Genomic DNA, 12,230 nt, shown 5'->3' on the forward strand with positions numbered 1-12,230 from the left:
ACCACAAAGATTAAAATAACTGTAGAATTATAATGGCATATATATAATTATGATATAATATAAATGTATCACAGTCACAAAACAAATATTTTTCAGAATAAAATTAAACTAGCTTTTCAGGGAAAAAAGTGTAATATGGTATTACCCTATTTCTAATAAACTTTATTTATAAATATATTTATAAATTACAGGCCTGATTTTTTAAAGATATTTATTTATTTGAGAGAGAGAAAAAGAGAGAGCGTGGACGCACATGTACTAATGCAGGGGGAGGAGTAGAAGGAGAGGGACAAGCAGACTCCACCCTGTTCACAGAGCCAGATGTGAAGTTCAATCTCAGGACCCTGAGATCATGATCTGAGTTGAAATCAAGAGTCAAACATTAACCGACTGAGCCACCCAGGGGCTCCCAGCCTTTATTTTTTGGAGAGGTTTTAGGTTCTCAGCAAAACTGAACAGAAAGTGCACACAGATTTTCTACACACAACTCCTGTACCTATACATCCTTATCCATCTAACCATCCATCCATCCATCCATCTATCTCTGAGAGCAGGAGCATGGGTGGGAGGCAAAGGGAGAAGAAGGAAGAATCTTGAGCAGACTCCATGCTGAGCATGGGGCTGGATCCAATGACCCAAGATCAGGATCCGAGCTGAAACCAAGAATTGGCCACTTAATTGCTTAAACAACTGTGTGCCACCCAGGTGCCCCAATATATATGCCAGTTTTTTGAAAATATAATACAAACACATTCAAAAAAATCAGACTGAAAGATGATAGCACAAATTATTAAAAGCCATTATTTTTTTAAAGTAAATTCTACACCCAAGGTATAGAATTATTAAAAGCCATTGTTTTTTAAAGTAAATTCTAGGGGGTGCCTGGGTCACTCAGTGGGTTATAGCCTCTGCCTTCGGCTCAGGTCATGATCTCAGGATCCTGGGATGGAGCCCTGCATCGGGCTCTCTGCTCAACAGGGTGGCTGCTTCCTCCTGTCTCTGCCTGCCTCTCTGCCTTCTTGTGATCTCTGTCAAATAAATAAATAAAATCTTTTTTAAAAAAATAAAAAATAAATAAATTCTACACCCAAGGTGGGACTTGAATTCATGACCCCAAAATCAAGAGTCACAAGCTCTACTGACTGAGCCAGGCAGGCACCCCTAAAAGCCATTATTTTTAAGTAGCAAAAAGTTTTAAAGTCTCTCCAAAAGGACCATATTAATTTCATAAAACAGGAAAAAAGGTCCTAGAATATGCCTTCTGGTATAATGCTATGTAAAGATAAACTGAAGACATTAAGTCGTTATATGACAAACATCCAGAAACAAAACAATGGCACTGCCAAGACAAGAAGAGTGATGGACAACGTAACTATAGTTACCTCCCACCCCACACTCAAAACCTTCTAAGGAAAGGAAGCAAACAAGTCATCCTACATATTCATAGCAGAAAAGCATTTTTGTGGGATATCTGCTGTCCCAACCTACATACCTGTCTCAATCTTTCAAGCTACCTTTCACTCTTCCTAGAATTTTTGCTTCTTTTTTTTTAAAGATTTTATTTATTTATCAGAGAGAGACAGGGGGAGAGAGTGAGCACAGGCAGACAGAATGGCAGGCAGAGGCAGAAGCAGGCTCCCCACTGAGCAAGGAGCCCCATGTGGGACTCCATCCCAGGACGCTGGGATCATGACCTGAGCCGAAGGCAGCTGCTTAACCAACTGAGCCACCCAGGCGTCCCAGAATTTTTGCTTCTTGTCAGGGCATATCCTTTTTCAAAATCTAACTTCACCTGCCTCCCCACCCCCCGCCGCCCCTGCCTGCCTCTCTGCTTACTTGTGATCTCTCTCTCTCTCTCTGTCAAATAAATAAATAAAATCTTTTAAAAAAGCTAATTTTAAATGCCTCCATTAAATGTTTCATCATCATGTTACAGATAACACAAAGATGTTATAATGTGTTTATATGTTACAGGTAAACATGTTACAGCTAAAACAAAGTGGAAAGCCTACAAGTTCAGAAGACCTAGATCAAGTTCTGCAACCTTGATAACAAACTTTCAGCTGTAAAATGGAGTTTATATAAAGATTAAATAGGAAATATATACAAAAGCATACTGCAAAGATATAAGCCTTATATTATCTATGTCTAGCTCTCTATCCATAGTGTTGGGCCATAATAAACATTTTTTGGTCATAACAATTCAAAACACCACCGTCTATAAAAATCTCAACTCTGCTGTCATTATATTATAATGCATTCATACTCAAAAAAGGCACTTCTACATCTTTTCACAAGGAAAACAGCTCCCTAGCCCCATGTTTACTGTAACATACTGTTCTTTAAAAAACTGTCATTCTTAAAAAATCATTTCTCTTCATGACCAAGAATTTGTATGACTTTTATCCTTCATAGTCTAACCTAAGGTTTGGAAGGAATATTTAGCTAATTATTGGAATAAAAGTAAAAATCACTCTACCATAAGAACAAGAAAATACCTATTTTGAATTAACACAAGGACTACAAGTTTTATTTTAAAATAAAGGTGGGGGGAGGAATGCCTGCATGGCTCAGTCAGTTAAGTAAGTGTCTGCCTTATCATTATCCCAGGGTCCTGGGATTGAGCCCCACATGGGGCTCCCTGCTCAGCAGGGGAGTCTGCTTCTCCCTCTCCCCCCTCCCTGCTCATGCTCTCTCTCTCTCACCCTCTAACAAATGAAATCTTTTTTAAAAAATTAAAAATGAAAGTAAATAATTAAAAAAATAAAAATAAAAAGGGGGTCAGGGGACAGAGGAAAAACAGATACAAACAGACCCATTATAGAGTTTGAACCTACAGGAGCAGAAGGAATATAAGAATGGAGAAAAGGAAATGGAATAAATGACTAAGTCATTGTGAACCAGAACAAACTATAAATTACATGTGTGGAAAAATACACATGTGCTAAAGATATACACTGTATGTAAAAGTTAAGATATAAAAAAGAAAACTGATTAAAATAACTTCAAATAAGATATAAAAGGGATTTTTCTATAATAATATAATATTCTATTTATTTAGCAATATATTTCTACTGAGCACTTACATGCAAAAGATAAAAATAAATAATAGTGGCGTACTAAAGAGTGTTACAATCAACAATATCATTAGATTCCTACTGCTGGTAAAGCTATGCAAAATCAGTTCTTAAAAACAAATAATTGTTTTCATTTGGTTATAATAAAATTTACTAGTATTCACCTGTACTAAAGTCATTATAATACAGAGATGAAAGCATACACACACAAATATTAGGTGAATCACTTCAGTAAGGAGAAAGTCAAACTTATAAAAAGCATTGTTAGAGAATCCTTTTAAGAGATTTCTTTAATTTTTAAATTTTTTTAGAGAGAGAGGGAGGGGGAGAATAAGAGAGGGACACAGAGGAAGAATGAGACTCTTAAGCAGGCTCCACGCCCAGCATGGAGCCTGACTGGGGGTTAGATCTCACAACCCTGAGATCATGACCTGAAATGAAATCAAGAGACAGACTTGCTGAACCAAATGAGCCACCCAGGCACCCTTAAGAGATTCATAATACAACAAAAATCCATTTATCTCGAATCTTACGAATTAATTCATAGTTTTAAATAACAGAAGACTGCCACTATTTTTTAATTGTTCTAATAACTTTCAAAAATGTATTATATACTTCCCTGTTTAAAAAATCTAAGAAATATATTCTTTTCATTGTGACAAATATTTAAACTCATGATCATATTCATATTGATGAATACAAAAACAAGACAAAATTTACCTGTTTAAAACTAAAAACAGTATTTGAGTATCATTTAATTTTTATTTTCTCAGGTATCATTTATCATTCCACGTATGAGAGGTGACATCTGTAACTTCTGGCATCACCAACAAACAGGCTCATTCTCATCACTCTGTGCTACAAAATCAAACCAGGCCCATTAATACTATCCTGTATAATACAGTAGGCAGGTTATATCTAGCCTTATTACAGCAAATTTCACATTGTATTCTTTCTGCTATAAATGTATCTTTCTCCTTATAAGCATTTTATCATATGTTTTTTTTGTTTTGTTTTGTTTTTAAAGATTTTATTTATTTATTTGGCAGACAGAGATCACAAGTAGATGGAGAGGCAGGCAGAGAGAGAGAGAGAGAAAGAGAGAAGCAGGTTCCCTGCTGAGCAGAGAGTGTGATGCGGGACTCGATCCCAGAACCCTGAGATCATGACCTGAGGCTTAACCACTGAGCCACCCAAGCACACCTCATATATGTTTTTTAAGTAGAGCCTTTTTTTAAGCCTTTACCTCAATGTTTGAGTCATGAAACAGAGCCTGTGACATAGTAAGAAATTATTGTGTTATTTTCTTCAGTACATCATGACTTTCTTTTCTTTTATGTGCTCTACATTGATCTTTGTTAATTCTTCCTTCCTTTCCTTATCATACCATAGCAAGGAAGTAAATTCTTAGTCCTTACAGCCTTTCAGGAGCAGTTCCTCAAATTTGTATTTCCCTTTTCTAACTGCCCTGGTTGCTTTTAACAAAAAATCCTAAGATTTAATGAAACCACTCCTCCAAAAACATTAGGGATCCACAATTTTATTGTGTGTAAAGTCTCAATAATAAAAACAATAATTTTCCTTAAAAGACCATGTGGTAGGGGTGCCTGGGTGGCTCAGTGGGCTGAAGCCTCTGCCTTCGGCTCGGGTCATGATCTCAGGATCCTGGGATCGAGCCCCACATCGGGCGCTCTGCTCGGCAGGGAGCCTGCTTCCTCCTCTCTCTCTCTCTGCCTGCCTCTCTGCCTACTTGTGATCTCTGTCTGTCAAATAAATTTAAAAAATTAACTTAAAAAAAAAAAGACCATGTGGTAATTTCTTTTTTATATAGATCTCTTTTTATAGGAAAAATTCTTACAGCATAGTATTTTTTTTTTAAAAATAGAAAAAAATATTAGAAAAAATAACACTGCAGGAGAGCCTAAGTGTATCAGTTGGTTCAGCAATTGACTCTATATTTTGGCTCAAGTCCTGGTCTCAGAATCTTGAGAGGGAGCCCTGCTTCCTGCTCCATGCCAGCAGGAAGCCTGCTTGGAATTTTCTCTTCTTCTCCCTCTGCCCCTCCCCCTACCCCCTAGGAGCATGGGTATTCACGTGCTTTTCCTCTCTAGTAAATAAATGAAGCTTAAAAAAAAAAAAAAATAGAAAAAGGTGCAAAGGACATAAAACAAATTCCAAAAACTCTTAATGTCAAATTAACATAAAAAAAAAAAGCTCAATCTGGAGCGCCTGGGTGGCTCAGCCGCTTAAGCATCTACCTTCAACTCAGGTCAGGACCCCAGAGTCCCAGCATCAAGCCCCCTCACCCCCCATCGGGCTTCCTGCTCAGTGGGGACTCTGCTTCTCCCTCTCCCAAGCCCCTCTCATGCTCTCTCTTTCTCTCAAAAACATAATTTTTTTTTTTTAAAGTTCAATCTGGGGCGCCTGGGTGGCTCAGTGGGTTAAAGCCTCTGCCTTCAGCTCAGGTCATGGTCCCCGGGTCCTGGAATCGAGCCCCACATAGGGCTCTCTGCTTGGCGGGGAGCCTGCTTCCTCCTCTCTCCCTCTGCCTGCCTCTCTACCTATTTATGATCTGTCTGTCAAATAAATAAACAAAATCTTTAAAAAAAGAATCTTTAAAAAAAGTTCAACCTTGCACCTGGTGCCTGGGTGGCTCAGACTTGATTTTGGCTCAGGTTATGATCTCAGAGTCAACAGATGGAGCCCTGTGACAGGCTCCGTTCTAGGCATGGAGCCTGTGTGAGAGTCTCTCTCTCCCTTTCCCTCTTCCCCTTCTCTGAAAAACAAAAACAAAACAAAAGCCCAATCATTCTTATGATCCCAGAAATCCACTGCTAGTATTTAATAAAAAGGAAGTAACAACCCAGCACAAACATACATGTACAGGAGTCCTCATCTCATATTATTTACAATTACAAAAAACTGTAAATAACTTAAAGGCTTAATAAAGGGAGACTGATTAAATAAATTTGGGTATATTCATTAATGGGAAAATACAAAGCCATTAAAAATCATGACTGGGGACGCCTGGGTGGCTCAGGGGGTTAAGGCCTCTGCCTTTGGCTCGGGTCATGATCCCGGGATCCTGGGATCGAGCCCCGCTTCGGGTTCTCTGCTCAGCAGGGAGCCTCCCCCACCTCTCTCTGCCTACCTCTCTGCCTGCTTGTGATCTCTCTCTGTCAAATAAATAAAATCTTTAAAAAAAAAAAAAAATTCATGACTGAATAATAGTTAATATCATGAAGTGGGGACAATGTTCATGAAATGTTAGAAGAAAATGGCAATTTAACATATATAAATGTAAATCTATAAAATGATCCCACATCTGTCATGTACACAGATCTAAGTACATGCAAACATATACACATATATATCTGTTGTATACACACCACACACAGGAGTCTTAAAACAATCGAAATCATTTAAAAATTTATATAAAAAATAGTTGGACTTCCCAGTCTTCCTACCCTTGTCACAGAGAGTCAAGTAATCACTCAATCTCACTCCTTAAGGCAGAACATCCACTTTTCCTTTTCAGGAGAAAAGGAACAGGCTTGAAACTCAGGTACCCCAGGTAAGGCAAAGGGTGGAGATAAAAACAAGCTGACTGTACTTCTCTAAGTGCTTAAACTGAATTGAATTAGGAAAAAAGAACTTTTAGAATTTAAAAATAAAATAGCAAAACTGAAAAGCTCAAAAGTTAGAAGATAAAGTTGAGATAATCTTCCAGAAGAAGAACAACAAGACAAAGAAGTGGAAAACAGCAGAAAATAAGGTGACCTCAAGGACCAGATTCCCAAAAGATTCAGGAGATCCAATATCAAATTAACTGAAATTTCAGAAAAGGAAAACAGAATTTTATAGGGAAAAAAAATACCAAAATAAATAAATAAAAGAAATTTTCCCAGAAAAGATCAGACACCAAAATGATGATTCCATTAAGGGATGAGCACAAAGAATGGAATTCACAGTGGTAGCCCCCCTTCTCACACACACATACCAGGTACACCAGGGATAAAGAAAAGATCCTAAAAGTCTCCTAAGGAATTAAAACAACACAAAAGAAAACCAGATCACATACAAAAGATCAGGTAATAGTGTGGAACTCTTGAATATGACAGTAGATGCTAGAAAGCAATACAACAAACAAGTGCCTCCAGAATGCTTTTTAACTTAGAATTTTTTTCTTTTTCTTTTTTTTTTTAAAGATAGATTTATTTATTTATTTGACAGAGAGAGAGAGAGAGAGAGATCACAAGTAGGCAGAGAGGCAGGCAGAGAGAGAGAGGAAGGGAAGCAGGCTCCCTGCTGAGCAGAGAGTCCGACGTGGAACTTGATCCCAGGACCCCGAGATCATGACCCGAGCCAAACCCACTGAGCCACCCAGGCGCCCTTAACTTAGAATTTTTAACTTAGCATTCTTTCATCTGCCAAATTATCAATCAAATATGAGGGAAGACATGATCAGACAAGCAAAAATTCAAACATTTTTACCACACATGCATCCCCCTTTAGGATATGTTCAAGTAAATGAAGGAGTAAACAAAGGAAGAAGAAGGCATGAGACCAAGGAAATAGGAGACTGAGCACAGGTGGGCACACAAGGAACTATCCATATATGTGCTGCCGAAGGGAGCACACAAGGAACTATCCGTATGAAAGCTGTGCAGCTGGCTTAAAGGGCAGCCAGTTCAGACTGAAGGACAGCAAGAGAGCACTGCAGAAAGTACCTCCAGGAATAAAGAGGAATTATCACACAACAGAAAGAACAGGACAGAAAATGAATATGCAACAGATATAAACAGATCTTGCTTGACTTACAAAGGGATTTCATCTCAGTAAACCCATTCATTGTAAATTCAAAATAACATTAACTCAAAAATGCATTTAATACACCTAACTTACTAAATGGGCTCAGAGCACTTACATTAGCATACAGTTGGACAAAATCATCCAACACAAAGACTATTAAAAGTGTTGAGTATCTTAAGTAATTTTTGAATATTTTACTAAAACTGAAAAACAAAACCGTTTTATGGAGAATGAATAGTTATAAATGTTTGGGTTGTTGACTCTTGTGATCCCATGGTTGACTGGCATTATGGCTCACTGCCCCACCCAGCATCACCAGAAAATATCCTACAACATATTGCTAATTCAAAAAGCACAGTTCAATTCAAAAGTATGATTTCTAACTGAATTGCGTCACTTTCCCACTATACTCAAGTCAAAAAATTGTAAGTCATTGTAAGGTGGGGACCATCTGTGTGTAAAGAGAGGTAATTTTTAAGTATTATGAAAACCCAGAAGGCTGTACAGAAAAGGATCTCTGATCTGCACTCAAAAGTATTTGCCAAGTCATAATTAACACTGATTATTATGTTACAACTAAGTTTTATGAAATTACTGGATAAAAAAGAAGCTAGGTTATAAAAATGCTAAATTATTTTTAATCTTAACAAGAATGCAATATATGCCTAAAACTTTTAATCAAAAATCAAAAGGCTGTATGAACACTTTATTCAGAAATTTGGAATTAAGAGATGAGAAATAAAAGAGTTAACAGCTGGTGGCTAGGGCAGGGAATGGAAACAGGGCCATTTCTCATTATAAACCTTTCAGTACTACTTGATTTTTTTTTTTAAGATTTATTTTATTTATTTGAGAGAGAAAGAGCGTGTGCACATGTGTGCAACTCGGGGGAGGGGCAGAGGAAGAGACTTTTCAAGGGGACTCCCTGCAGCGAGGGGGGGGCCTTAATCCCAGGACCCTTGAGATCATGACCTGAGCCAAAACGAAGAGTTGGACACTTAACTACCTGAGCCAGCCAAGCAACCCTTGATTTTTTTTTTTTTTAGTAAAATTTATTCTTGGGGCGCCTGGGTGGCTCAGTGGTTTGGGCTGCTGCCTTCGGCTCGGGTCATGATCTCAGGGTCCTGGGATCGAGCCCCGCATCGGGCTCTCTGCTCCGCAGGAAGCCTGCTTCCCTCTCTCTCTCTCTGCCTGCCTCTCTGCCTACTTGTGATCTCTTTCTGTCAAATAAATAAATAAAATCTTTAAAAAAAAATTTATTCTTAAAGTCATGGCCTTCCTCTCAAAAACCAGTAGCCCAATTCTAATCATGAGAAAAACATAAAACAAATCCCAATTGAGGAACATTTTACAAAATGCCTGATCAGTACTCCTCAAACCATCAAGGTAATCAAAAGCAAGAAAAGTTTGAGGAAACTGCCATAGTCAAGAAAAGCCTAGGTAGACATGATGACCAAATGTAATACAGTATCTTGGGTGGGATTCCTTGAACAGAAAAATGACACTAAGAAAACCTGTATTAAGTATGGTCTTTAGTTAATGATATTGTATCAATACTGATTAACTATGACAAATGTACAATACAAATGTGAAATTTTAGTAAGAGAAAGTACAAGATACAAAAAGAAAAAGTACACAATACATGGGCACTCTGTACTCTGTAATTTTTCTTAAATTTAAAACTATTCTAAAATTAAGGAATTACTAAAAATTATATTTATAAAAATGTATAAAGGCAAAACTTAAAAGAAAGAAATACAATGCTTAATTCAGCAGCACATACACAAAAATTGGAATTGGAACCATACAGAGAAGATTAGCATGGCCCCTGAGCAAGAAAGACATGCAAATTCATGAAGCCTTCCATATTTATGGAACAGATGGTGGCTGCACTTGTGCTGAGCACAGCATATGTATAAACTGTCAAATCACTATTTGGTATACCTGAGGCCAATGTGCTACTGTGTGTCAACCACAGTCAAATAAATAAATAAGAAATACATACAGACAGTTTGTGTGCATGAGGCTAATGTGGCACTGTGTGTCAACTATACATACATACATAAGTAACACAGACACACACAGTTTGTGTATATATGTGTATAAATTTCACTTTATGTAATGGACAGAGCTCCAAGACACACTGTTAAGTAAAATAAGCAAGTTCTAAAAAAATGCACATAGCATATTTAGATTTTTAAAAATAGGCTACATATTCTTTTCTGTGTGTACATATATTTATGTATATATGTAAATGCACAGGAAAAAGTCTGGAAGGGAGAACACAAAACACCTACCAGAGTTTACTCCTGTAGAAGGAATAAAAGGAAGTCCTGATTTTTATTTCCTTTACTTCTAAATTATTTATTCTTATTATTAATTATAATCTCTATGACAGAAAGGGATTCATATTTATTGCTTATGTAATTGTTAGCCTACATCTCTTTCCTGAAAGAATGGATAATTATGTTCAGACAAGTATTTTTTCAAAGATTTATCTTTAAATAAATCACAATGTCCATCAGAAAACGAAGAAAAAAGCACTTCAAAATATAACAATGAATTAATATATAACCTAATACACACACACACAAGAAAATACTCTTAATTTTTACAAAGTACTCCCTTTGTTAAAATTGTTTAAGTGCATTTCTACCTCACTTTATATACATTATCTCAAGATCATGCTATAGTTAGTAAAAAGAACAAAAGGAGAAAATATGATATAATTATATATGTATTCTGAATATGTACATAATACATACAATGTTTGTTAGACTTAAGAGATTTTAAGGAAAAGACAGAAATCCCATACTATACCACGACTCATTAAACCAAAAATTTTTGTACAGAAAAGGATCCTTATACAGGTTCATTAGAATTTTTTTTTTTAAAGACGTGTCATGGGGGGCCTGGCTGGCTCAGTCAGTAAAGCAACTCTCGATCTCAGGGTCATGAGTTCAAGCCCCACATTGGGCGAAGAGCTTACACAAAAAATAGTAATAAAAAAAGTGTCATAAAAATCCACACTTACCTCTTAAGAAGTATTGGTAGAATTTCCTACTAAAGCTTTCAGCCACAATATATTTTTGCAGCACAAACCTCAAACAGACTTTATGCTATCACATTTTTGCCTGCTTTGGGTATGTGCCATGATTCACACTGTAATAATGCAGTCTATGAAATCAGTTAGTCTAAGCTGATCTTAGACACAACACTGATCTTCCTGATCACCCTCCCCCAACAGGAGTAGGTATAGCTACAAACAGAATTTAAAACAAGCAGGAAAGAGGAGAAGATGAGAAATAATACAGAACTGAAGTGGGGAGGTAAAAGGAAAGTAACATTACAAAAATGGAAAGGAAAAAATTAAAGATAAAGTAAAAAGAGGATTAATGCCTTCTCAGCCTTTTTTTAAAGATTTTATTTATTCTTCTGGTATACAAATATTTAATGAGAATATTTAATTATCTGATCAAATCATTGAGCCATTCTACGTATGATATAGAAGCACTGTTTAGAACACTTGTTTTTGGGGCGCCTGGGTGGCTCAGTGGGTTAGGCCGCTGCCTTCGGCTCAGGTTATGATCTCAGGGTCCTGGGATCGAGTCCCGCAACAGGCTCTCTGCTCAGCGGGGAGCCTGCTTCCCTTCCTCTCTCTCTCTGCCTGCCTCTCTGCCTACTTGTGATCTCTCCCTCTCTCTCTCTGTCAAATAAATAAATAAATCTTTAAAAAAAAAAAAAGAACACTCGTTTTTAAAAAGACTTGCTTTAAGGCTATGTTGTCAGCACTCATTTATTTTTTCCATCTTTTTATTTAATTCAAATAACCAGCATATAATGAATTATTGGTTTCAGAAGTAGAGCTCAGTGCACATTCATCAGTCTTATAATACCAGTGCTCATTATATCATATGCCCTCCTTACTGTCCATCACCCAGTAACCACATTCTCACACTCACCTCCCCTCCAGCTACCCTCAGTCAGTTTCCTATGACTGAGTCTCTTATGGTTTATTTCAATCTCTGGTTTCATCCTGTTTTATTTTTTCCTCTCTTCCCCTATAATGCTTTGTTTTGTTTCTTAAATTCCACATGTGAGTGTCATATGATAACTGTCTTCTCTGATTGACATATTTCACTTAACAGCCTTTTTTTTATTAGTCCTCACTGCAAGAGACCTCACTAGTGTCTTACTCAAAACTTCTCCTAAGGTCAATGGCACTGCACTATCCTGACGACACCATAACTCAGGATCCTATCATAAAAACCTGCACATTCTCCTTAGGATTTTATCTTAGGTGTACTTCTTTCTTCATTCTCTATACTTGTCTAAAAATGA

General features: G+C 37.0%; 1 protein-coding gene and 1 non-coding gene across 3 annotated transcripts in view; one reads left to right on the top strand and one right to left on the bottom strand.

Annotated features, from left to right (window-relative positions):
- Positions 1 to 12,230, bottom strand: part of RSBN1L (round spermatid basic protein 1 like) — a 65,613-nt gene that overhangs the window by 29,937 nt on the left and 23,446 nt on the right. The window lies entirely within an intron of this gene.
- Positions 9,652 to 9,762, top strand: LOC132017015 (U6 spliceosomal RNA). Its single transcript, XR_009404103.1, has one exon. It is a non-coding gene; the product is annotated as a U6 spliceosomal RNA (small nuclear RNA).

The sequence above is a fragment of the Mustela nigripes genome, chromosome 4, assembly GCF_022355385.1.
Source record: "Mustela nigripes isolate SB6536 chromosome 4, MUSNIG.SB6536, whole genome shotgun sequence".
Lineage (NCBI taxonomy): Eukaryota > Metazoa > Chordata > Mammalia > Carnivora > Mustelidae > Mustela > Mustela nigripes.